General features: G+C 41.6%; 1 protein-coding gene and 1 non-coding gene across 5 annotated transcripts in view; one reads left to right on the top strand and one right to left on the bottom strand.

Annotated features, from left to right (window-relative positions):
• The window catches only part of Sema5a (semaphorin 5A), a 487,535-nt gene that overhangs the window by 274,605 nt on the left and 188,372 nt on the right, over positions 1 to 24,558 (top strand). The gene's annotated exons all lie outside the window — the stretch shown is intronic.
• On the bottom strand, positions 17,217 to 17,323 carry LOC115071159. Its single transcript, XR_003850268.1, has one exon. It is a non-coding gene; the product is annotated as a U6 spliceosomal RNA (small nuclear RNA).

Genomic DNA, 24,558 nt, shown 5'->3' on the forward strand with positions numbered 1-24,558 from the left:
CTTCTGATGGGCTGTGGCAGGTGCTCTGCTGTTGACCTTGAAGAGACAAACTTCTATGTTGCACAGAGGAACATGTGGTTGAGAAGAGTGAGCAACCCCTTAGGAGCAAAGGCCTCATCCTTACAACTCAGAGACTTTAATTCGTCCAGCTACTGACTTTGGGAGAAGATCCTGAACCTCAAAAGAGATCACAGTATTAGAGTGAGACCCTAAACAGGACCCTGTTATGCCATGTCAGAGCTCCATGTCTGTGAGGACATTGTAATAAATGAGTGTGGTTTAAGGTGTCTAAGTGTATGGCACTTTAATAGACAGTGACTGAAAACTAATAAAGGAGCTATAACAGTGAGTTCATACTTAGCAGCTTAAAACACTGCACACTTCCTAACATAGCACTGTTAGTGTCAGAAGTACGAAATGGCTTCCACTTGGCCAAAGTAAATCCACCAATGGGGATAGTTCTTTCTGAAGACACTAGAGCACATTCTGTTTGCTTACTTTTTCCATGTTCTAGAAGTTACCAGCATCCTGTTGCTCACGAAAGCAGCCACGTAGAAGGCAAAACCTGCATCATCCTGTCCTCTTTATCACAATGTCTTCTTGGATTCAAATGCTTCTGCCTCTTCCTTCCACATTTAAAAACCTTTTTTTAATAACATTGGCCTCACTGGATGAGCCAGCAGGCATTGCCAAACACAATCAAGTTATTAGGAAGCTTAACTCAACCTCTATCCCTGGTTCCCTTCTTGCCAGGAAGCATGACATGATCATAGGTTGCAGGGATCAGGATGTGGAGGCTTTTACTCTGCCCACCTCTAGGAGTTTAGGCCTTTTGTTGTGGCCGGAGGAGACATGCAGTGACATAATGGGATGTACACTTTAGGAAAAATACCATGACAACAAGATGGGGGCCTCCTGGTCTTCCTGGTAAGTCATGACTTTAGAAAGTAGATGGTGCCTCGGAGGCCCTGTGAAATCTGAGGTTTTGTTGTTGGGGTTGTCTAGAAATGATGCTAAATGAATTTAGCTATACACGTATTTTGTAATGCTGAGTTTCCTTAAAATCAATTTCACACGGAAGGACAACTGTCCTTTTGTATTGGTGTGTCGCTTTGGCGGAAGGGTCTGAGAACACGGAAGAGCTGGTACTTTCCCATCAGCCTGTAGAAGGAGGGCCTGTGTCCTCTTTTACATCACTGCCAACCATGGGTAAGAATCTGTCCTCTGAGTTTCACAGGCCTCCCTGCTTGGATCAGTTCTGCTCTTCCAACCTTGACTTTTTTCTCTCATTTTTCTTGGTGATTTTTTTTTTGTTGTTGTTGTTTAAATTTCCTTTATCTGATGAATCTTTGTAATTTACTTGGACATTTTAAACGTGTGCTCTTAGATAGTAATCTGTTTGCTTTAGGTAGTAGATCTTATTTGACCTGGATTCCAATAAGACTCTTGTGTTGAGTTGGTAGCAAATGGGATCTGAACTTAGTGTCCCTTAGTTACGTAAGAAACATCTGTATTCCACGTGTGTAAGGGACTCAATGGATGTTATCACGGGTCCTCTTCTCTTCCCAGGTCAGTGGTTTATCTTGGCAACTCTTAATCAAGTTTCATGGGTCTATTTCCATGACTAACTAGTGGTCTCAAGGTCTATATCACAGATTTCTCATTATCCCTCAAAAACCCTGCAATCAGTGCATCAATAAATAATTAGCAAAATAATATGAATATTTATGATTTACTCCTTAAGTAAATTAGCTTTACACCTATGGTACAGTTTGTGCTTAAGAATTCTCTTCTGTGGAGTCTTTCCAGTGCATTATATGATTCTAACAGCTTCTCTGGCCTTGACCCATTAGATAACTACCCTTCATCCAAGCTGTGACAGCCAAAAATGTCTCCAGACATAAATGTCTTCTCAGAGAGGGGCAAATAATTCACTCTTGGAACCAATGATATAAACTTTCTATAGTAGTATGGAAAAAACAAGTTTGAAATAGGAGCTGTTGGCTGGGTTGGATTAAGTGTTTGAGTGAAGTAAAGTTTACTTAATTGTACTACAGAAAACTTCTATGCTGAAGGAAAAAATGGAGATTTTATTTTTAGGGTAATAAAGATACATTATCAAGGTACAATAATTGTTCTGTTGTTTTATGTATTTTTAATCCTACTGGGAGCTTTGAATATTAGAAATTAAATTTTGATAACTCTTCTTAATTCAGTAATATTAATATATTTAGTTTCTTGTCTATGATATGGGGAAGATAACGTTCTATACCCCATGGGATAATTATGAGGCTTGAACAGTACTTTTAAAGTGGTTTTATGGGGCCTAGAAGCTTTCAGTTCATGAATAATCCTATTCATGGAGAATCGAGTGAGATTAATGAAGAAATTACATTTGATAAGTATAGACATCCATATGCATGTAGTGTGTAATTTTAAGATCATATTTCTCAGAACCTGGAGAAATCATACCCAACTCTGAGGAAGCAGTATGAATGTTCTTACTGGTTCTGTCTACATCTTAGCAAACTGGATTAATGTATGTTTTCTCCAGCTGAAAATTATGCTTTGCTTTTTATATTCAAATTTCTGTTACTTTCAAGGAGTCCAGTTTGCAAACCTACCAAAGTTAGTCACTTCATACACTTATAATTGGAGGCTGGACTTTTTAGTGATGTGTTTACATGGTCATCCCTGATATGATCTGAGTTTGATTGAGTAGATGAGACTTTTGCAGCCTTCACCTTCTTAACTACTGGGCCATCTGAAAACCAGCAGTAGGCGGAATTTGGCCCACAGGCCTCAGTGCACACTGAAGAAGTCTGCCCACTAGCTCTCAATTTCATCACAGTTCCCAGTTTAGCCGTTCCTCCTTCTCTTCTAACAAGAAGTTCCAGATAAAACAACACTTAACCACCTTGTCCTCAAAAAAACTCCTTTCATGAGCCCGTGGGTCAGGCCACTGATCTCTAACTGCTTGTTGCAAACATTTCTCAAGGGATTAGAGACTGTGTCACAGGAGTGAGGACTGTGTTTCTGCCAAGTTTCTACTTTGCCAAGCCATCAATGTGTGTCAGGCATTCCTATCTGCCCAGAGTCTAGAAAGAGTTCTTTTTGCTTCAAGTGCTTACAGATTCTTTCTGCTCATGTTTGGAGCCATGTCTTTCTGAAACTTTCAAGTACATTGATCATGTTAGGTTGTTGAGGGTTTCAAAGTCCACTTCCAAGTTTACTGATTCTCTGGGAAGCCCCAAGGCCCTCCACACAGATTCATGTTCATGACTGTAGATTGTACAAGTGAAAGAGATGAAGTAAAGCAAAAATGTGAAAGGGTGCAGAGTGGAGGAAAACCCATGAGCCTGTCAGTCTCCAGTGGGGTCAGAGTTGTATTTCATGCCTCCAGTGACACACGGAGCACTGTCTCACAGGACCACTCCATGCCAGGCCTTTTGCTAGGAACTGGCCACTCAGGCATCCCTGTCTGGAAGGTATTAAAGTTCCAGCTGTAGAAGAAAAACAGATGCTTTGCATTAACCACCTTATTTGCATTTTAGATGCAGAAGGTCCTATCTGATGGAGAACAGTGGAGCCTCATGAAACCCATGTTGCTAAAAGTCCGAGGGGGTGTGTAAACATCTACCAGCTCTTCCCCTGGTCCCAGGGACAAACAGAGTTTCTAGTCCACCAAAATGCATTCTGGGAAACCAATGCGTTTTGGCCTCACCAGAAAGTCTTCACCCAAGTATGGATTAGGCAATTGGGCTCAGATGGGCTCAGGAAGATGGCATCTATCTGTTGGAGAAGAGTCCTATGTAATACCCAGTTCAGCTCTGCAGGCAGGACTGTAGTGCCAGAGCTCTGTTGGTCAGGGAACAGTCCTGTATAACACCCAGCTCGTTCTGCAGGCAGGACCGTAGTGCCAGAGCTCTGTTGGTCGGGGAACAGTCCTATATAACACCCAGCTCGTTCTGCAGGCAGGACCGTAGTGCCAGAGCTCCTCAGACTCGTCTGCAGTCATTCCGATGGGACTGAAGCTCAGTGCCTTGTGTTATTAGTTGGACTGTTTTCCTGAGTCAGAAATGACCCTCAGACCAAAGCTTTATTTATGCTGGACTTATACACCGTTTTATATGTTATAGATAGAAGTACAGCATATGAGTAGATATTTGGAATTCTATAATTATTGCTTTTTCATTTTACCATTAAGTTGAAGAATTACACTGAGAATATTTCTTCTCCATTTTAGTGTTTCCAAGGATGTTGCGTTCTTTGGTATTTTCCCCATGTTTTCAGGCAGGACACTCACTCAGGTTAGGAAATTTGCCCAAGGTTGCACAGCGGTAAAAGCAAAGTCAGCGCACAGATGTGTCCTTCCGTCTCTTTATGGATTGCTCATCTCTCAGTCTTCTTAATGGGTCAGATGCCATCCACACCCCGCAGACAGAAGGCCGCTGTAGTCACTAACATACACTTTTCATTGCTTCTGTGTTTATAGGAAATGGCAGAGATGGTCCTCTGTGTTTGCAAACTCTATATCTGCTGATTCAGCCAACCACATATTGGAAATTCTTGGAAAACAACAAAAAAAAGTACATCTGTGCTGAATATGTAACAACCTTTTTTCTCATTATTCTATAAGCCATAGATTACAACCACCATTTACACAACATTTACATTTCACTAGGAATAATCAAGAGAGAATTTAAAATGTGCAGGAGGATGTGTGTGTAATGTGTAAAAGACCACATGATTTTATATAACTTTATATAAGGGGCCTGAGCATCCTCGGATTTTGATGTGCAAGGGATCTACAATGAACAGTCACCCTGAGTCATTCCCCTCCTATCTTACCTACCTAGCTACCTCCGCCCCTTATGGCACCAAGGGGTCTGTGTGATGCCAGGGGAGCACGCAGAGGGGTTCTAGTCTCACTGGTGTATTGTGGATGAAATGTTAGTCTCCAGCCCATACGGCTTCTCTCACTGCAGACCCCTCCTATTGGAGCTGAATTTCTGGGAGTCTCTTTACTGTAAAGATGCAAAAAATTTTGCCAAAGAAAATTGCATGGTGTGAATGTATGCCTTTCTTGTATCTTTGTCATGGAACTGTCATCATTGCTCATCTACTTCAAAAATAAATCATGTTTAAAACACAAAATCATCCTTAAATTATTAAACAATTACAAGGCACACGGTTGTTGCTGATTAAGTATCGGTATACAAAGTAGCATTTAAAAATCAGTGATAAATTGCTGTAATCTGTTGAAATGTTGAAGGTGATTATTTATGAAGTGTGATGTAATTAAATTCACAACGGTTGAAGGAAAATAAATTCTTTATTAATAGCCAATTAGGTTTCTGTTCTGTGCTCAGTATGTCTAACCTCTCCGTTGACCCTTATGACGTCATTTTTATTTCCAACCTAATTAAGCTTTATTTAAATACCAGATTGGTACTATTGCATTGCCATTTACTGACAAATTCTGAACTTTATTGCAAAACATAAAAAAATAAAGTTTCTGTTTGTCTGGGCCTCTCACGACCCCATTTTCTGTTTTTCTCAATGAATGGGTAGGCCTATCACCCTTTGTTCAATCATCCCCCTGACAGAATGGCTAACTGCTTACATCTCATACACACAGAGAATGTTTATAAATTTCTTCTCCAGGTTTGTAGCCTCATCCTGTCTAGGTATTTTTATCAATGTGCTAAAAATATTTGTGGATCATCTCAAGTGAATCAGTTGATTGACAGCTTTAGCATCTGTCAGATCTTAACAGATAAAATCTGCCAATATCTTTGCAAGGGAGAATAATAATATAATTGGTGTGAAAACCATCACCAAAAAAACATGATAAAGGTTTACTACATTTGTCAAGAGTGGGAAATAGCACAGACGTTATAAAAAGCACAAATCAATAGACGTATGTGGCTTGAAGAGAATTAATCACACTTTTATTAATTAGAATATATGGAATATGATGTGTACCATTCTGTGATGGGTCCTGTCATGTCTGGAATATTATGCATGGCTTTGATACATTTAAAAACGCCTCTGATTTTAGGGAAATTTAAATGAAACTGTATATATCAGCAGCCAATTCAAAAGCTCAGCCACGCCATAGTTTGCAAATCTTGTCTCCTCTATTTCCATTCTACCCTTAGCCCCAAATTACCATGGAATAAATTACAGTCAACATGTCCTTTCTTGTTTTACAGTTTATTTGAGGGTCTACAATTTGAAGTAAAGGTAATCGGAATGAAGACTGAGGAAAGGAAGTAGGTCAGGGAGAAGAATTAGATGCCCTGTGATCTAGGAAATGAGACGAATCATTGAGTTACACTACCCTGGAGAGAGGGAGACAGGAGGACAAGCCAGGGATCTGCAACCAGCAAAGAAAACAGATATGGTTTCATGTAAAGAATTCATCCCCAGCCAGGCTTGACCAGGCACACCTTTGAGTCTAGCACTTGGGAGGCAAAGGCAGGCAGATCTCTGTGATACTGAGGTCAGCCTGATCTACATAGTTAGTTCCAGGCAAGCTGGGACTATAGGGAGACCCATAAAACAATTTGTCTCCAAGGCAGGGAAACAGAAGTAATAAGTAAAAGCCTCGGGTGATAAATGTCAGCTCAGTTTAAGATGAACCTTCTGATTACAAGTGGGTGGAAAATGGAAACCATAGTTATGAGGAGCTGATGTTTTCATATAAGTGGTTTTCCAGGGTACAGGTCGTTGGCTACTATCATGCTGTCTGGGGAAAGAAGAGAGTTAGATAAGATTTGATGTTATGCACCTCTTTCCAAACCTGATACTATATGGACAGCTGGGTTCTTAGTTCCATTTCTAAGGGCACTTCTTTTGTTTTGTTTTAATTACAAGGAGGTATAAAGTCAGCCTCCCACATGCTAGCCAAGCCCTCTAGCACTGAGGTACAATATCAGTTCCTTTAAATTTTTATTTATTTATTTGTTTTAATTTTATATGTACGAGTGTTTTGCATGTATGTAACACATGCGTGTAATGCACGTGGAGACCAGAAGAGGGAATCAGAGCCCCTGGAACTGGAGTAACAGACAGGTATTAGCCACCATGTGGATGTTGAGAACTAAACCCAGGTCCTCTGCAAGGGCATCTAGTGCTCTTAAACACAGAGCCATTGCTCCAGCCCCTTAGTTCCTATTTAAGAACAGACCTCACTGAATTGCCCAGGCACACCCTTTCCTCACTCTGTAGCCCTGACATGAGATCCTCCTGACTCAGCTTCAACCCCTTAGTTTCTATAGGAACCAAGAATCTAATATGTGGTGGATATTAAAAGCCATGCAAAAGCCTCAGTATTTGTAGTGTGGACATGGAGGCTGCATACAGACCCTAGTGTTTGAGCCAGCAACCTTGAATTTCCCTGGAATCAGCCATGTGCTAGCTGGGCAGAACTCAGTGAGGTAGAGCTGCTCACTGATCTCCTCTTCCTGATCCATGATCCGAGTCTTTGAGGATTTGTGTAGAGGTTAAATTGGGAGCTGTAACTGGAGCCTCTCTTCTTGAGTCTCTGCTACAGTGGATGTTTCATGCTAGCTGTCAGGCGTGTGCACAGGTTTGACTCTCACATATTTCTCCTACTAAAGCCCCTTTGCTGTAGCTGCATCTTTATTAGCTTGTTCTGCAGAACTGGGGGTGCCATGGTGAGAGAGTCACAGCGTCTTCAGCAGTTGGCTAGAATTTTGAGGGCATGCTGAACTGAACAATCTCTCCCCATTACTCCAGGAAAAATAATCTAACTGCCCGCTCTTCCCACTGAAAAAGCATTAGTAACAATGATTTCATTTCTTTAAACATCCTGTATTCTTCTCCACAAGGCATGGTGCTTAAAAACCTACTATTGTTTTCTAGTACTATCCTAAGGAGCTAGATAAGCATTTCTCCTTTAGTCTGAAATTATATTAAATAGGCGCCAGAGATAAGGATAAGCAGTTAGGAGCACTGGCTGCTCTTTCAGACAACCTGGTATCTCCAGTTCCAGGAGATCCTACACCTACTTCTGACCTTCACAGGACGGCCTGACACCTGACATGCAGGCAATACACTCATACACATAAAATTCAAAAAATAAGAAATAAAATTATACTAAACAACAACGCTTTATTCAGCCTATCATTACATCATTAAAATATAAAGACTTTTAAAATGTGTAATATTAGGTCATTTGCAGAGTCAAAAATACAGTGCTCTATTGAATCTTGTCTCTACATACCCTTGTTATTAACAGGAGGTTTACACAGAGATTCTACAGGATGCTTAGCACAATCTTGTACTTTGAAATACATTCTGGCTAACACTGATGTCTCCTGTTTTTTGAAACAGCAAAGCAAATACAGAACTCCAGACAGGACAGCGTCCTCCTGCGTGTAGAGATCCCTACTGTCCTAAGTTGCCCCAGGGTGGATTCAGGCCATCTGGTTGTGGAACTCGCACCATGTGGCACTGAGCACTGATGCCTTTTGTTCACAAACAGATTGGGAAATGTACCACTAAGTGGATCTTTTGTGGTGGTGGGAGGGGATGTGGGAGAGGTTTGGACACAGGGGAGCCATGCGGCAAAGAATGTAAAACTTAGCAATTTCTCTTTGGTCTTCCTCCACAGAAATCTGCCTTTCTCCTCCCAGCATTTTTCAGATGCCAGGTCCTTAACATGAAAACACGGCACTTGGCACGCAAGCCAAGCACTTGACATTCCCACCAGGCAAATATTCCTCGGTGGAGCCTGTGTGTGGATCCCAGACAAGTAGGGTGTGTAGGAAGCTTACGAAGGTTCTGAGTGGCCAGCTCACTTGAACGTAGACTAGTACAACCTAGGACTGAAGCCCTCTATTCACCCTACTGGGGAGAGCACCCGCCTTAAGGTCACAGGGATGGAGGAATACAAGACATCTGACCCTAGACAGATAAGATGGACAATAGTTTATGAGCCCCACACTCACCCTGTGGAGAAGGAAGAGGCCACACATGCTGTGTGATCATATGACAGTCCTACTGTCACAGTAAGACTTCACCTGTGAAGGTGGCTATATGAGTTGGCCTTGGTTTTTATATGAAGATATGATTCATTTGTTTGGATAAATCCAATGGGCTGGACAAAGACCCCTACTTGTGGATAAATAGCAGTTGGACCTGGTCTCTTATCAAGCAGAACTTCTTGGTTGGCAGAGCTTTCCAAGGAGAAAATGAGAGCAGCTTTAGGACCATCCAGGGATGTCATTGGGGTTCCTCCTGGTTTCCCCCAGGTTTGGGGCAGCACCTGGTACTGAACCTTATCTATCACAGGACTACAGGGAGAAGGATACACTTATTTGCATTAATAACAGACACGGCGTCAGTTACTTGGCTCACACATTGGTACTTTGCCATCTCTTCCTAAATATTTTCATGGAGATAAAGCAAGAATCTGTAGAGTCAGATTAGAATGAATTTCAGATAAAGATGATTGTTACACAACTCTTTGGGGCTCAAAATAAAGAATGCCTGATGTAGTAGGTCAGGCATTGTTCTCGCTGATTCTCCATGGCCCCTGCCCTGCCCTTCTCTAAGTATAAGGCAGCAAATCTCTGGAAGAGGCCATACATTTAGTAGTGGTAAAAGGGCAATTGTGTTTTATATAGTTTAATAGCTATCTCTTCATTATCTAGATTTCTGTGCTCAAATATGATGTATAAAATTATAAACTAAGATACATTATTTCTTTTTTGTAGCTATATTTGTTTAATTGTGGACACCCTGAACATTGTCCAGGGGTGAACCCCTGCTGGAATGTGTCAGTAAGGACACTAATCCCAGTTACCCTTTGGGGCTGAAGACCTGAGAATTCTGGAGCATTTTCTACTCAAGTGATTCACTGATGTGGATGTTGACTTCATTTTGTTTCTTTCATTAATGGCTCCCTGAGCTCATGGCCTTGTTTGACCTCCAATTGCATGGTACACCACTCTGGGATTTTCCTAGAACATTATTGAAACAAACTGTGGTGTTCACCGGGAGGTGGGAGGGTTTGAGGTCTTGACGTGCCCTCCCCTCTTGCTGTCCTTGTTGGCCCACTGCTCCTGTTTCTGTTGCTGTCCTCAGCCTGTTCCCTCTCTTTTCTGATCCCTTCCTTGCTCTTCAATGGTCTGTCTTCTCTAGATTCTTCTAGGTTTATGGAAATGTTCAACAAATATAGAATATTTAAATAGGAAAAAATAGGTCTAAACTAAAGCTAATGTGACTTTAATGCTATGATTTATTTTCTTCAAATCTTACAGCACAGTTCTCCCAAATAGACTTAGTTTATATCTTCCATTGTCATTCTATATTTCCTAAAAAGAAGCTAGGCAGAAAGCCACTATCTCAAAGTTTTCAACCCTAAAAATATCTTAACAGCAACCACAAAAATAGATTTACCAGCTAAATTCAGTTTTTATCAAACTCTGCAGAGGAGACAAGATGAGATGAGGCAAGCTTGCGTTTGAGAAAAGATTAGTCATCACAGTTTATGATGCTTTCTAAAAAGGACACACATAGAGAACATGGAGACATGGCCACCCGAGAAAGGGAAAACCAGGCTTTGACAGGCCTCTTCTTCCGAGAAGCTGCCATGATTAAAGGTCCAAGGAAAATTCTGTGAGGGTAACACGACCAACCTCGTGAGAACTCCAAGTCCTAGCACACAACTGTCAGTGAAGAACTGTACTCTAGCATTCTGATAGAACTTAGTTCAAGGTATAGGTAAAGACTGAATGAAGGGCTTGGGAGATGGTTGGTTGGGAAAGTACATGCCACACACATGAGGACCCAGTGTCCATATGAAAAGCTGGGTGTGATGGTATAAAAGTTTAGTCCCAGTACTGAAGAGATGGAGACAGACAGAGCCCTGGAGCTTGCTGACCTGCCAACTTCAATTATTTAGAGCATTCCAAACCGATGAGAGACTCTGTCAAAAAATTTAAGGCAGGGGACTGGAGAGATGGCTCAGCAGTTAAGAGCACTGGCTGCTCTTGCAGAAGACCCAGGTTTGGTTCCCAGTACCCACATGGCGTCTAACAACTGTCTGTAACTCCAGTTCCATGGGATGTAAGCCCTCTTCTGACCTCTGTGAACATTGCATGGCATGGGTGCACTTACATACATACAGGCGATACACTCATACACATAAAAATAATAAATAAAAATATTTAAAAACCAAGGTAGATGGCTCCTGCGGAGTGTCCCTTTTTATTGACCTCTGGCCTCAGCATCCACAAGTATATACACCTGCCCATACACAAATGCACACACAAATACTAAATGATACAAAACACAGCATCTCAAGGATTCGGGAGCCTTGGGCACAAAGTAAAAAGCTAGCATTCAATTTTATTCTTTTCATGGGTAGCAAAGTTCCGAAATTCTTAATGCATGGCATTATTCCAGCTTTCCCCAAATATTGTAATAAGCAACTTAATATTCTGAACAGATTTTTTCCGTTGGCAGACATCTGTTTCTTCCTCCTCCTACTGACTGAATGGATTTAGCTTTTCAAGTCATTTGGAATCCCACAGGCATTTATTTGGAATTTTATTTTTAAAGCTCCCTCAAAGCAAAGAATTTCTAGTGAACACGTGTGGAAATATTTGTTACTATGGACACCTTTTGAGAATATTAAAAGCCAGTCCCTCCCCATAGCAGTCGTGTTTCTCCCTTCCATTGTAGCTGCATTTCCAAGTTACAAGACAGATAAAATGAAGGATTAGAATGGGATTAAAAGGGACCTTTCTTTAAATAATTAAAGTGATTATATGGTTAACAACTTTGCAAGCTTATTATGTGCACACACTGTACTAGATGCCAAGAGTAAAGTCTCCTTAGTACTCAGCAAGAGTTTGATGTTGTGGCTGTTTATCATCTGATAACCAATGAGGGAAAGCACAAGAAAATGATGGGACTAAACCTTGAGCCCAGGGTCCGGCCCACCTCTCTTTCCCCACAGTGACCACGAGGTGGTATGGTCTGTCTTCTTCTGTTGTAGGCTTTTGTAAGTAGCAAGGCCCCCAACAATGTTACTGACCTGGTCTTTGAGACTGGTAGGAAGAAGAGAGTTCGACTGACAAACCTGCACAATTTCCCTGCCTCCCTGATCATCTGCACACCCAGCTGGCTATCAATCTTTATTACGTAGCATAAAACCAGTCCCAAGACTACGCAACTTTGATCAATGCATTTTAAACTGAGATGCCAAAATTTTTATGACATTGTAAAATTTTGATTCCTGAAGCCTTTTAATTTAAGAATGTACATGAAAATGCGGTTATGTTTCAAAGTAGGTTTTTAAGTGCCTATTTGAAGGGGAGAGGAAAAGAGCTCTAACTTCTGGATATTCTTTCTAAATCAGTAGGGGTATTTCTATTTTACATTAGTGGCATAATGTGATATTTGGCAGCTTTTTTAGCTAGCTCTCCTCTTCAGCCAACTTTTGGTACTTAGTCCAAATCAGTATCCTGCAGACCAAAGCCTGCTTGGTCAGCAGCAGATGTTTGCTGGCCCCTGCAGTCACCTCAGATTCTGACGTAAGAAGCAAACCTGAGCTTGTGCTGACTGGGCTGAGCACCTTTCTGTCTCTGGGGTCTTGATGGCTAGGATGGAGCTCTCTTAGGCACTCTTCCTTTATCTTGTGTAGCCTGTTGCTGTCCCTTGTGGGAAGGACCTTGGACGCCCTTTTCTCTGCTGTCTGGAAGCTGTGCACAGCACCGGGATGCACTGTTCCATGCCGCGAGCACTGCATTCTGAATTACTTTTGGTGCCTTTGACTAAAGAGGAAGGAAAACAAGACGATGGGCCTCATTTATTTTAGTTGTTGTGCCCTGGCCTCATCGGTCTCAAGGAGATATTGTAGTCAGTTATTTAGAGTGTGAAATGAGTAAAGGTTGTATGGAAGTAACATGAAATGGTTTGTTTTACCAAATGGGCAGAACTTCTAGAAGAGGTCTATGGCTATTTCCCCAGTGCAATAGTCCATGTGTCACCTGTCCATAGAGTGAAAGATAGACCAGCTAGTCCTTCATGGTACTTTCCTGTTACTGAAGACAGAGGACTCCAGGTCTAACTACTCCCACTGAGTTCTGTTGGCCTGGAGTTTATAGTGTTTCCAGAAGCAGCTCAGAAGCCTCTCACGCACTCTCAGTATCACCTTAGGAAGCGAGAACAGGTCATGTTCTTCCTGTGCTATAGAAGTGCAAAGATGCATTCAGAAAGGCAAGATGATTTACCCGAACTTCACACTTGTCTTGACCCTGTGATTGGTTAGTAAAGCCCATGTTCCTCCAGGACTAAATGTGATGAGTCTTCCACTGTCACCTGGAAACCTTCATGTTCTGCCAGCAGCTTGTTTTTTTTTTTTTTTTTTTAAATGTATATGAGTGTTTTGCCTGCATATATGTAAGTGTACCTGTGTCATGCATTACTCATGGATGCCAAAAGAGGGTGTTAGATACCCTGGAACTGGAGTTATGGACAGTTGTTAGCTGCCTTGTGAGTGCTGGGAACAGAACCTGGGTCCTCTGTAAGAACAGGTAGTGCTCTTATCCACTGAACCTCTCCCTAGCCCCATGCCAGCAGTTTTTAAAGTCAGATTCATTGTGTCCTTCTAAACTACCAGACTAGCCATTCTTTTAGAACATATTTAATTAAAATGTGCTATATGACAGCCAGACTTCCCCTGCTCAAGAATAAATTACTTATGCACAGAATGGAACTCTTCTGTGAGAAGTATTATATAATAGTTTGACAAACATTTAATCAATTAACAGTCTTAAAGAAAAGCATTAAAGATAAATATAAACATGTTACCCAGAATGAAATAGTGGCAGGTGTGTTCCCAGGCTCTTTTTGTTAGGTTGGGTGGGAAAGGTTCCTCTCAGAATGTGGCGTGTGAGCTAATGTCTGAATGATAAGGAGTCAGACAGGTGAAGGAAAGGACCTGCCAGTGGAGGAGCCGGCAAGCACACAGGTAGGGAAGAGGAACGGAGCACGGAGGACTAGAAGCATCTAAAGAATTTTGAATTGCTTCCTCGTCAAGACGGAAGGGCAGAGGAATATTGTTAAACACAGATAAGTGGGGCGAAACCTCATCATGTTTTGAGAATGGGGTTAAGAGCTCTGAATTTCATCTCAAATACAATGGCGAGTTGTTAGAAGGCATAAAATATCTAATTTTCATCTATAAGAGATATTTGAAGTAAGTAAGTGTTGAATGGGGCATGGTTAGAGGGAGGATGGTAGTAAGGAAATCACTGTAGTCAGACTTAGGGATGATGCAATAGAAAAAAATGGATAATTTTAGGTTTGTTTGTTACAGTTGTCACAGTGTGTGGTGGATTAAACAGCAGCAGTGTGAGAACAAGAGGAATCAAGACAGCAAGTGCATATTTGATCAGAACTAGGGGTGGGTGGTTATCTGGGGAAAGCTAATGGTGGAACCCTTTCAAGACAGAGAGTGCATGTTTGATCAGAAGGACTAGGGGTTATCTATGGGAAGAACGTATTGGCAGGCACAGAGGAATATCATGTGATGTGATTTAGGTGGGTTACAGTTGAGATGCTTTTGGCTATCCCAAAGGATGTGTCCAGCCTGGTAGTTCAGGCTAGGTGATGCTCCCCAGGGAGGAAGAGTGGACAAGTAGGATCCCTGGTAGTTGCCACCACTTGGAGGAAACAGCAGAGGAGACTGGGGAGCAGCATTAGGGCAGCATCCTGGGCAGGATGGCTCAGGAGCATGGGCAGAACGGTTCTAGAAGGGAGGGACTAGCTCTTTCTAGTGTCAAGAATTCGGTAACAAAATGCCCAAGTGATCAAATGCCAGAGAACAGTTCTGTCTGTTCTCCAGGGCAGTCAATGACGATCAGTTTTTTGTGATCTTAATGTCATAGTTCTCAAGTGAGACTTCTTAGTCTTGGGGTAAATCATTTGCATGAGACTCACCAAGTGTCTCTGACAAGGTTCCTAGATTATTTTATGTGCACAGTATGGCCATCGACTTCCTGTGGGCCCTGTGTGTTGATCCGCCCCATGGGATGCAGCATTGACTTCTGTGAGCCATTGCCACTGACTTATTCCATTCCTTTGCCCCACCCAAAATGAGCAAAACAGAAACCAAAATAAACAGGTGAACCACATACATATCAGCAGACCACTTTTGGTCTCCAGCAAGGGCACATGTTAGATGAAGATAAGCAATAAGCAATATTTTATTTTTATATCCTATTTAGCTTCTTTCACTAACAGCAGAATGTTTTAAAGTCACCATCCCCATCTGAACGCAGAACCACAGACTCACCTTAGAGATTGGATTCAAAACCTGCTGTCTGGAACAATGAATGACTTTGGCTACTATCATTTCCATCCATGCTACCTGTGTGCATCCTGAACCCCTCTGCCCAATCTGCAGCAGACTCTGCCTCATCAAATGTCTTGAACTCAGCCCCCATGTTGCCCCCAGAAGCTTAAACTACTAATTGTCTTCTATGAATTCTTTTCTGTTTTTCTTATATGCCATCCTTTCGTTCCAACCTCCTCCCCCCATGTGTGATCTTGTTGGAATCCTTTCTGACCTTGGACAGTTCTATACAATGCTTTACCGTGTTTACCGTCTGAAAGTATGCAAAATATTTTATTGCCTACAATTTTTTAAAGATGATTTTATGTGTATGAATGTTTTATCTGAATGTATGTAAGTACACAACATGTATGCATTGCCCTCAGTGGCCAGAAGGGGATGTCATATCCCTGGAACTGGAGTTAAGGATGATTGTTAACTGCCACCCAGGTGCTAGGAACTGAATGAACCCTTGCCACGTTAGAAAGAGATAGCCTAGCCTCACATTTCCTGTCTTCCTAGCATCAAGATTTGATAATCCTGACCTTCCTGCCTGAGATTCTGTCACAAACATTTTTCTAGCTTCCTGCATGTGAGATGCTTTTCGGCTCCTCAGAGACTTCATTTCTACCAGTGCTTGTTTCTGCAGCCGTCTCCCTTTCTCTAACAGCATATTCCCCTATCCCACCATCTCCACTCAGATTGGTCTGAGTTTGATTGTGGGGTCTGCCTTTGCCTACGCCAGTGCAGTCTGCTCTCTATGCTTGTGGAGTACACACAGCCTCTGCATCTGTGGTTTCTCTATCAGCAGATTCTACCAACCCAGTACTGAAAATACTCAGAAAAAAGAAATCTGTGCTGAATGTGTAGACTTCCATTGTTCTTAATGTTATTACACTTAAATAATACATTGTAACAGTTATTACATCCTAGTAGGAAGGACACGTAACCTAGAGATCATTTAAGGATATGGGGAAGTGTGATAAGCATATGGAAATACTGTACCATTTTATCCAGGGATTTGAGTATCTTCAGGTTTGAGTGTCCTTGGGGAATCTGAAATTCATCTGCCTCAGATAACAAAGGACAGCTCTTGGCCTTTACTGCTCATATGCTGTTAGAATCAACTCTCTGCTGCCTTTAGTAAGCTGAGAATTTCTAAAATGCAGGAGGCTTTACACATCCTTCATATTATCCTAAATGCCCTCACATAATAGGATCTCAGTGAACAGTTGAAGACATGTGCAGCTTAGAATGGGATTACATAACAGGACCACAGAGTAGCTAAGAGGGCCATTCTGTCATTGTGATGGTTTCTTAGCATAGAATTGACTATATGATTTGATAAGGTTGGCATAGGATTCTATGGATGTGTCATTTATTGTGGATATTTTAATATTAATCATAAACGGGCCTCAAGGAATGGCTTCTCTTCGTTTTGTGTCATTGGAAATCTCAGGTTTACTTTTCCATCTTGGGGCTATTATGCTATTATGTTTTTTAACATTGATATAATACCAGAATCTACTTTACCATACTAAGAATTGATTTATCTGAGACACATGATTATTTACAGGACAAGTAGAGATGGACAGAAATGACTCAAGAAGGTCCTTTGACATCTAGAAAGGGTGAAATTATGGGATGTTTTTAAATGTCACATTTGGAATTGTCAAATTCATATTTTTAAAATATTTTTACTAAGCTTTTGTACATTTCATACAACAGTTCTTAATCACATTTAGACACCTGTGCCCCATCCATGTCTCCTAGAGCTCCCACCAGACCTTATGTGTTCCACCATACATGTCAAGCCCTATTGTGTCAAGCATTTGTAAAAAATATGGAAGGCTTCACAAATTCGCACGTCACCCTTGTTCAAGGGCCATGCTAATCTTCTCTATACTGTTCTAATATTAGTATATGTGATGCTGAAGCGGGCACCACATCCATAGTCTATGAATATAATTGAAATTGTGTAATTAAGCACATGGGTCATATAGCCCTATGAATACAAATCTAATAGATTATAATAATGTTTGTCAGAACACTATACAAGATGTTTCGGACTGATCAAAGAAAATTATTGAAAAACATTAAGGAGAGAGATGTTTTTCAAAACAAGAAACCATTTCCAAATGCCTCAGAGGTCTCTAAAACTGCATAGGCTGTTGCCATTGTATTTGGTTACCCACTGCAGATACTTGGTCAGACTCTGCTACTAAAGTGCACACACTTTGGCTGTAGAAAATAGAGAAATCATTGTCAAACCAACTGTGAAACTTCCTCCCTGCTGGCTAGTGTTCCTTGTGTCTAAAGGTGCCATGCGGAGAAAACAGGCTAACTGTCTTATCCAGCACTTCTGCACTGGACCCTCTGCATGCCACACTACCAACCTGCCAGGCAAAGTGTGCTTACTGATGCACTAGTGACAACTGTTTTGGGATGATAACTGCTTTCTCATTGGATTTGAGGCCTCGTACTGCAATCCTGTAAACCTGATAGGAGACAGTTTCTTGCCTGGTACTGTAATCCTGTTCAAAAGCCCATGGCTTTGGGGATCATAGGTCCTAGGTTACAACATGGTATGTTATTTTGCTAAATGGTCATTGTGCTGGGTAGCTTTAGTTATGAACTTGACACACCTGGGTTGACGGTGCCTCAATTGGGAAATTGCTTCCATTGAACTGGTCTGTGGCCACGTCTGTGGAGAATTCTCTTGATTGATTGTTGGGTGATGTGGCAGGGCCCATCCCACTGTCAGTGATCCCCCTATTGGTGATGCCACCTGGGCAGGTGGTTCTGTATTATATAAGAAATCAGGTTGAGCCTGGGCCAGGGGACCAAGCTAGTAAGCAGCATTCCTCCAATCCTCCAGGTTCCTGCCCTGAGTTCCTACCTTGGGCTCCCTCAGTGATAAACCGTGACCCTGGAAATGAAAGTCAAATAAACCCTTTCCTCCCCAAGCTGGTTTTGGTCAGAGTGTTTTTGTCACAGCAATTGAAAACAAACTAGAACAGCCATGATATCAAACTGCCTTCTGTATTAGTTACTTTTCTATTGTGAGAAGACACCATGAACAAAGAAACTTTAAAAGGAAGAGTTTATTTGGCTTATGGTTCCAAAGGGGTAGTGTCCATAGTGGCCAGGGAAGCATGGAGGCAGGAAGAGGCTGGAGCAGAATGCTGCAGAATCACATTTTCAAGCAGGCACAGGAAGCAGAGCTTGACAGGAAATCCTGAGAAGCATATGAACTCTCATAGCCCTCCCCCAGCGACGTACTTCCTCCAGCAAGGCCTCACCTCCTAAAAACCCCAAAACAACACTGCCAACTGGGGACAAAATGTCCAAATGCTTGGGGCCTATGGAGGACATTTTCATTTAAATCACCACACCTGCTAAATATTTACATCTATGCCCATAGACCAGGGCTTCTCTCAACTTTTGTCTGAGAAGTCTCTTTTTGAAGTAGACAGCTGTCATTGGGGAGAGGCATAACTGGTCAAAGTGATGAAGAGTAGGAAACTGAGTGGGACATCTGTATTGACCCTACCAGCACCAAGTTCAGAGAACAGTGTAGAATGGCAGACAGAAGGAATGGAAGAAGCAGGGATGGAGAGGTGTGCTAAAAAGTGCTGTCATCTGGGCAGGACATGGTTTCACAGTCAGAAGCTCACAGCAGCAGGGGTTACCCGCACAGCACCTGCACAAGTCCAGCCAGCAAAAGTTCCTGCATAGGTGAGATAGAAAATCTCCAGCCCATCCACACCCCGACTCCCTGTTACTGGGGAGCAACTGGCCCTAGATAGTTACTGGGGGAGGGACAGTTGCTTTATGTGGATGTGGCCGCTGGTGGGCTTCCCTTGGCTCCACACCCATGCTCATGTGGGTAACACAACTGGACTTATTGAAGTACCAGAAACAACGAAAGACATTAGGTTGGGAGAGGGGTGTGTTAGGGGGACATAAACAGACCAGAAGGAGGAAAATGGGGTTTGATGTGATCATATTTCATTGTATACATACATGAAATTCTCCAAAATAAAGAAAAAAGTTGAAAGAATTAAAAGTTTGTGTGTGTATGCTGAGTTTCACAGCTACAATAATCCTGAAAAACTAATAAGAAACCTAACTATCATCACCAAATCAGTCGTCACCGAATAGAGACAGATACGGAAATATTTGGAAGAAAGTTACTCTGTGGAGATTTGAAGAAGGCAGAAGTAGCTTTTTCCTTTGAATCTTTTTCCTTTAACTTGTTTTTAAATCTTTGGTACTTTTATTCTCATTTCACAGTGTTTGTATGAAGTATAAGTGACATCCCAGGAGGAGAATGTCCATTCACGTCACCAGACTCAGGCACCCTTTCCTTCCCTGATCCCCAATGTACTTCTTCTAAACAGGCTATCGTTTTCAATGGCCAACCGTCTTCCACTCATAGATCGAATGCACCGAACTTGGAGGGTATTAGGAGATACCATCTGAATTTCCAGTTCATTCTATTGCCTTTCTCTGTGGCATAATTTATTGATACGTGAAAGTCGATGGATACTAAACTAATTTATTCACTCTTAGGTATGCAGATCTCCTTCCACACATTTTTTCATACTAGAAATCTCATTTTAATTGAATTTTTGCAATATTAACACAATATAATTTGATGGTATTTAGATCCCCTCCCCTAATTATATCTCCCCATATTGCCTCCCACCCAATTAATGTACTTTAATATCTCCAAATGTCTTTCAATGTGGGTCCATCCAGTTGAGCCTGGTTAAACTAACAAGAGTCCCATTCTTGACAGAGAATGTCTCTGCCCCTCCCAGCAGCCATCTGTTGCCACAATTTCCTTAGGTGGCCTTGGAGCATCATACCCACTTCCTTATGTCTAAGCTGGGATTTTTTTCTGGTTTAAATTTATGTGGGACTTGTGCATACTGTCACCATTGTTGTGAGTTCATATGAGTTACTGACCAGCTGTCTGAAAAACTGTATTCTTGTTGTCATTCAACAACTCTGGCTTCTACAATCTTCCCACCCCCTCTTCCACAATGATCCCTGAACCTTGGAGGGCAGAAGTTTGATATAGTTGTCCTACTAAAATATATAATATTTGTATTGGATTTTTAAGAATTTCATGTCACTTTTCTTAATGATCCAGCTTAATAGGATGTGTAGAGCTTAGGAAATGTGCTAGACAGTGGTTTGCATTACCAACTTCACAGCTATTAGAGATTCTTTGGGGTATGATTGTCACAGACTATTCATGTAAAATATAGCACTTGCTAGAATGTCAACTGATCATCAGCACCTTCCTTGAGGAAGACTGAAGTGCAGAGGACAGCAGAGGCATTGTGACATTGCTGGGGGAATGGTATGTTCCTACATGATCTTTGCCCATCACAGGCTAACATTCTCCTCCGGGTAGGATAATGGGGTTTGTTTCCATTTTCTGTGTGGGGATACGAGACCCACCTTTCCATACTGGAAGGAATATGTCCTTTTACTGTCTCAAATCAGAGTTTCAAGCACAGTTCTGTTTCCGTCTGTCTTTCCATCTCCAGGACATGGAGTCTGTGTCACCTGTCACATTGCCTGATGGCTTTGGACAATAGTTTTTCTATTCCCCCTACTATAAAATATAAACTCAGTTTGGGAATAGACTACAGTGTGAATTAATGTGTAAAGTTTTATAATCTTTACCCAGATGTCATAAGTCATAAGATGGGAATGTCTTCTCACCTGATTGTGCACAGACTCATTAAGCTCTTTTGCCCTTTGATATTATGTCAAGTAGGTTTGGATAAGTGCACGGAATTACAGTGATAAAATCGTCTCAATTAAGTTTGCTTTTGTGTTTTACATGCACTTTCAAAGCTTAGATGGGCGAGGGATCAACATTGACACATCATAATCATTTTGTCAAAATCTCAATAATGGAAAGAAAGAGCCAGATACCTCTCTAGCCATTTTCTCAGACAAGGTCTTTCCTCCTTTTATTACAAAGAGAAAGCAACAGTTTTCCTTATTGTAACATGTTCAGAGCAGGCACACTCAGTCTTTCAGAAGGACTTTGGTAAACCAGGACAAAATTGGGAAAGAAGGAGATTTAGACAATCTATTAACTGAGGAAGACTTCACTGCACATGGGTTAACAGACCCGGAGCAGGGTGAGCTGAGCTCAAATCCTATGTCTCCAGGTTGTAACCTAACATTCTTGCAGCTAGTCTTTCCACCTGCGTTGGTCACTTGAATGTAATACTCGTGTAGGTTCTACAGGTCTGTGGGAGGACAGAGCGGGGTGCTATAGGCAGAGAGACATCAGCGTCATCTTTGTTCCTCTGGCTGTCTGTGTACCTGGGACTGATTTCCCTAGAACATTGTACTGTCACCCTTGAAGGGCATTTCACTGCTAGGTGGATCTCCAGTGTCTGTTGTTGCTTTGTCCCTCCGAGAACCAGTTATCTTTGGAACACTGAGTCATCTCAGGCTTGTGGGTGGCTTTCTGCTGTACATATTTATGTATTGATTGATTAAACTGACAGTGTTTATATGACTGGCAGTAATGGTGAATCGTATTCACAGTCAAAATTTGAGGAGTCAGAGTTATCCCAAGAGTGTTCCTTAAATAAGTATTGAATTTTTGCTGTTGATATTAAGAATTATAACTGGGGCACGCCGTAGGTGAATTTCTGGTGAGAATTGTGATGTTGATTGGTTAAGGTGAAGTGCCTTTTCCTGTCTAGATTGGAGGAAAAATATTAGTCTTTAATAACTTTTCTCTTCCAAATTTTTCTGCACATTTGAAAATCTCAGAGAAATGTAAGACCCACAGATGAAAACCTTAATTTGCTATTCAATGAATTTTATTTCCACATAAATTTCAACTTCTCTTGCTTTGGTGCCTGTCCTAGAAGTCAACAGTTACAAATTTCCTCTCATTTTTCATCTCTGTTTGTGTATCAACTCATTTGCTTGACTTAGGGCATAGAATTCTAAGCACATAAATCATTATGATGTGACTTTGAAAATGAAGGTCTTGTGATGAAGGATTTGGCATTCCTGTGATGGTAGATGGTCCTTTCAGGTGATTAAATATGGTTTTGCTTGTTGTGTATTTTTGTATTTGTTTTGGAGACCAGAATTCATTACCAAGATGCTAAAGTGTGTTGGATTCAAAGGTGTGATGGTCCACAGAGTGTGTGGATTGGGCCATTTTTATTAATTATTTTGGAAGTAGATTTGCCTTCCTGTTATGTTTTTCTTCAGAATGATTCTAAAGTACTTTCCTGTGCACCAAGGCTAGAGCTGCTTAAGGGGAGAAAAGATGGCAGTGTTGTCCCCGGAACACAGACCAAACCTGCAAAGCCAGCCACCGGAAGCAGTGCCAGTTCACTTCATGTTCAACATGAGGCTGACTTGACCTACCTTTCACTGTCCACATTGCTGACTTTCCAAAGGACAGTGCCTTTCCAGCCCCCAAGTCCCTAGTGGCGCATTGCTTTTTCTTACCTGTTTGTTTTCCTTCCTCCATCACACACACACACACACACACACACACACACACACACACACACACACCCCACACCCATCTGACCACCTTGCAGTAGTCCAGGAACACCTTCCTGAATCACTTGCCGGTCAAAGCCCACTTACCTCTTTCCCTCATCCCAAGGATGCTCAGGTCCTCTTCTCTCTGCCCTCATCTCTAGCTGACTCCTTTCCTGTCCTTGAATAACCTCCCTTCTGTTCATTTACTCTCTGATCAGTTCCTCGTAGATATGCTCGGAGATCTGCTTGCTGCATTAGTCACTTTTCTTGTTATTGTGATAAAATATCTGACAAAAGCAACTTCAAGAAAGGTTTATTTTGGGTCACGGTTTGAGGGTAAGCCCGTCGTGGTGGGGAGGGTTTGAGGGTAAGCCCGTCATGGTGGGGAGGGTTTGAGGGTAAGCCCGTCATGGTGGGGAGGGTTTGAGTGTAAGCCCATCATGGTGGGGAAGGTTTGAGGGTAAGCCTGTGATGGTGGGGAAGGTTGAAGGTGTGGAGCTTGCAGCATCTGGTAACATCATGTCCAGAGTCAGTGGCAGAGAGGGATGAATCCTAGCGCTCAGGTTGTTTTTCCCTTTTTATTCAGTTGGGGACCCCAGCCCATGGAATGGTGTACCTCACATTTAAGTTTGGCCTTTTTACCTTAATTACCATAATCTAGGTTAGCCCTCACTGACATGCCCAGAGACCTGTTTCCATAGTGAATTTAAATCCTTCCAAGTTGATAAACATCACAGTTGCCTGAGAAACCTTGACTTGACCCATTTCCTGCATCTCCACTTCTGGTTTTGTATCCCATCATCTGCCTCAAGCTCATAGAATGTCTTTCCCTATGAGCTCTTGATACCCATTGGTGGTTGTGTCTTTTATATTTATGGTGGAAGGGAGGAAACATACAGTTTCTTTTCCTTTTCAAACCTCTTGACTAGAACTCCTGGAATAAGATAGTGTCAAAGGACAACAAACAAAAGGATATGAACATCCAAGTCCTGTGGGTACATGGGAAGTATTCAGAGAAATGTATAAATCTAAAGAGAGAACTCAGAATTCAGACATCAATACCATCTTCATCTAAGTCCAACCAAGAAGAGTGTTACCAGGTGACCAGGAAGATAAACTTGTACAGATTGATGTCAGACTTTTCTGAAAGGAAAACATTCTTCTACCAAGACATATGATAGGATCCTTCTGACATGAAGAAGCTTATAAATGATGTCCTTGAAATTTAAATTCTCTCTACAGAAGAACAGTTTTTGTGCATTCAGAGCACCTCCTGTTTTTTTTTTCTTTTTTTTTTCTTCTTCTTTTTTTTCAAAATATCCACTGGGGCTGGAGAGATGGTTCAGAAATTAAGAGCACTGGCTGCACTTGCAGAAGACCTGGGTTTAGTTCCCAGCACCCACATGATGGCTAACAACCATCCTTCACTCCAGTTCCAGGGGATCTGATACCTGTCTTCTGGCCATTGTGAGCAGTGCACAACATATATACTACATACATGCAGGCAAAACACTGATTCACATAAAATATAAATAGACAGATAGATGATAGATAGATAGATAGATAGATAGATAGATAGATGATAGATAGATAGATAGATAGATAGATAGATGATAGATAGATAGATG

This window comes from Nannospalax galili, unplaced genomic scaffold (genome assembly GCF_000622305.1).
Source record: "Nannospalax galili isolate Female #2095 unplaced genomic scaffold, S.galili_v1.0 scaffold698, whole genome shotgun sequence".
Classification (NCBI taxonomy): domain Eukaryota; kingdom Metazoa; phylum Chordata; class Mammalia; order Rodentia; family Spalacidae; genus Nannospalax; species Nannospalax galili.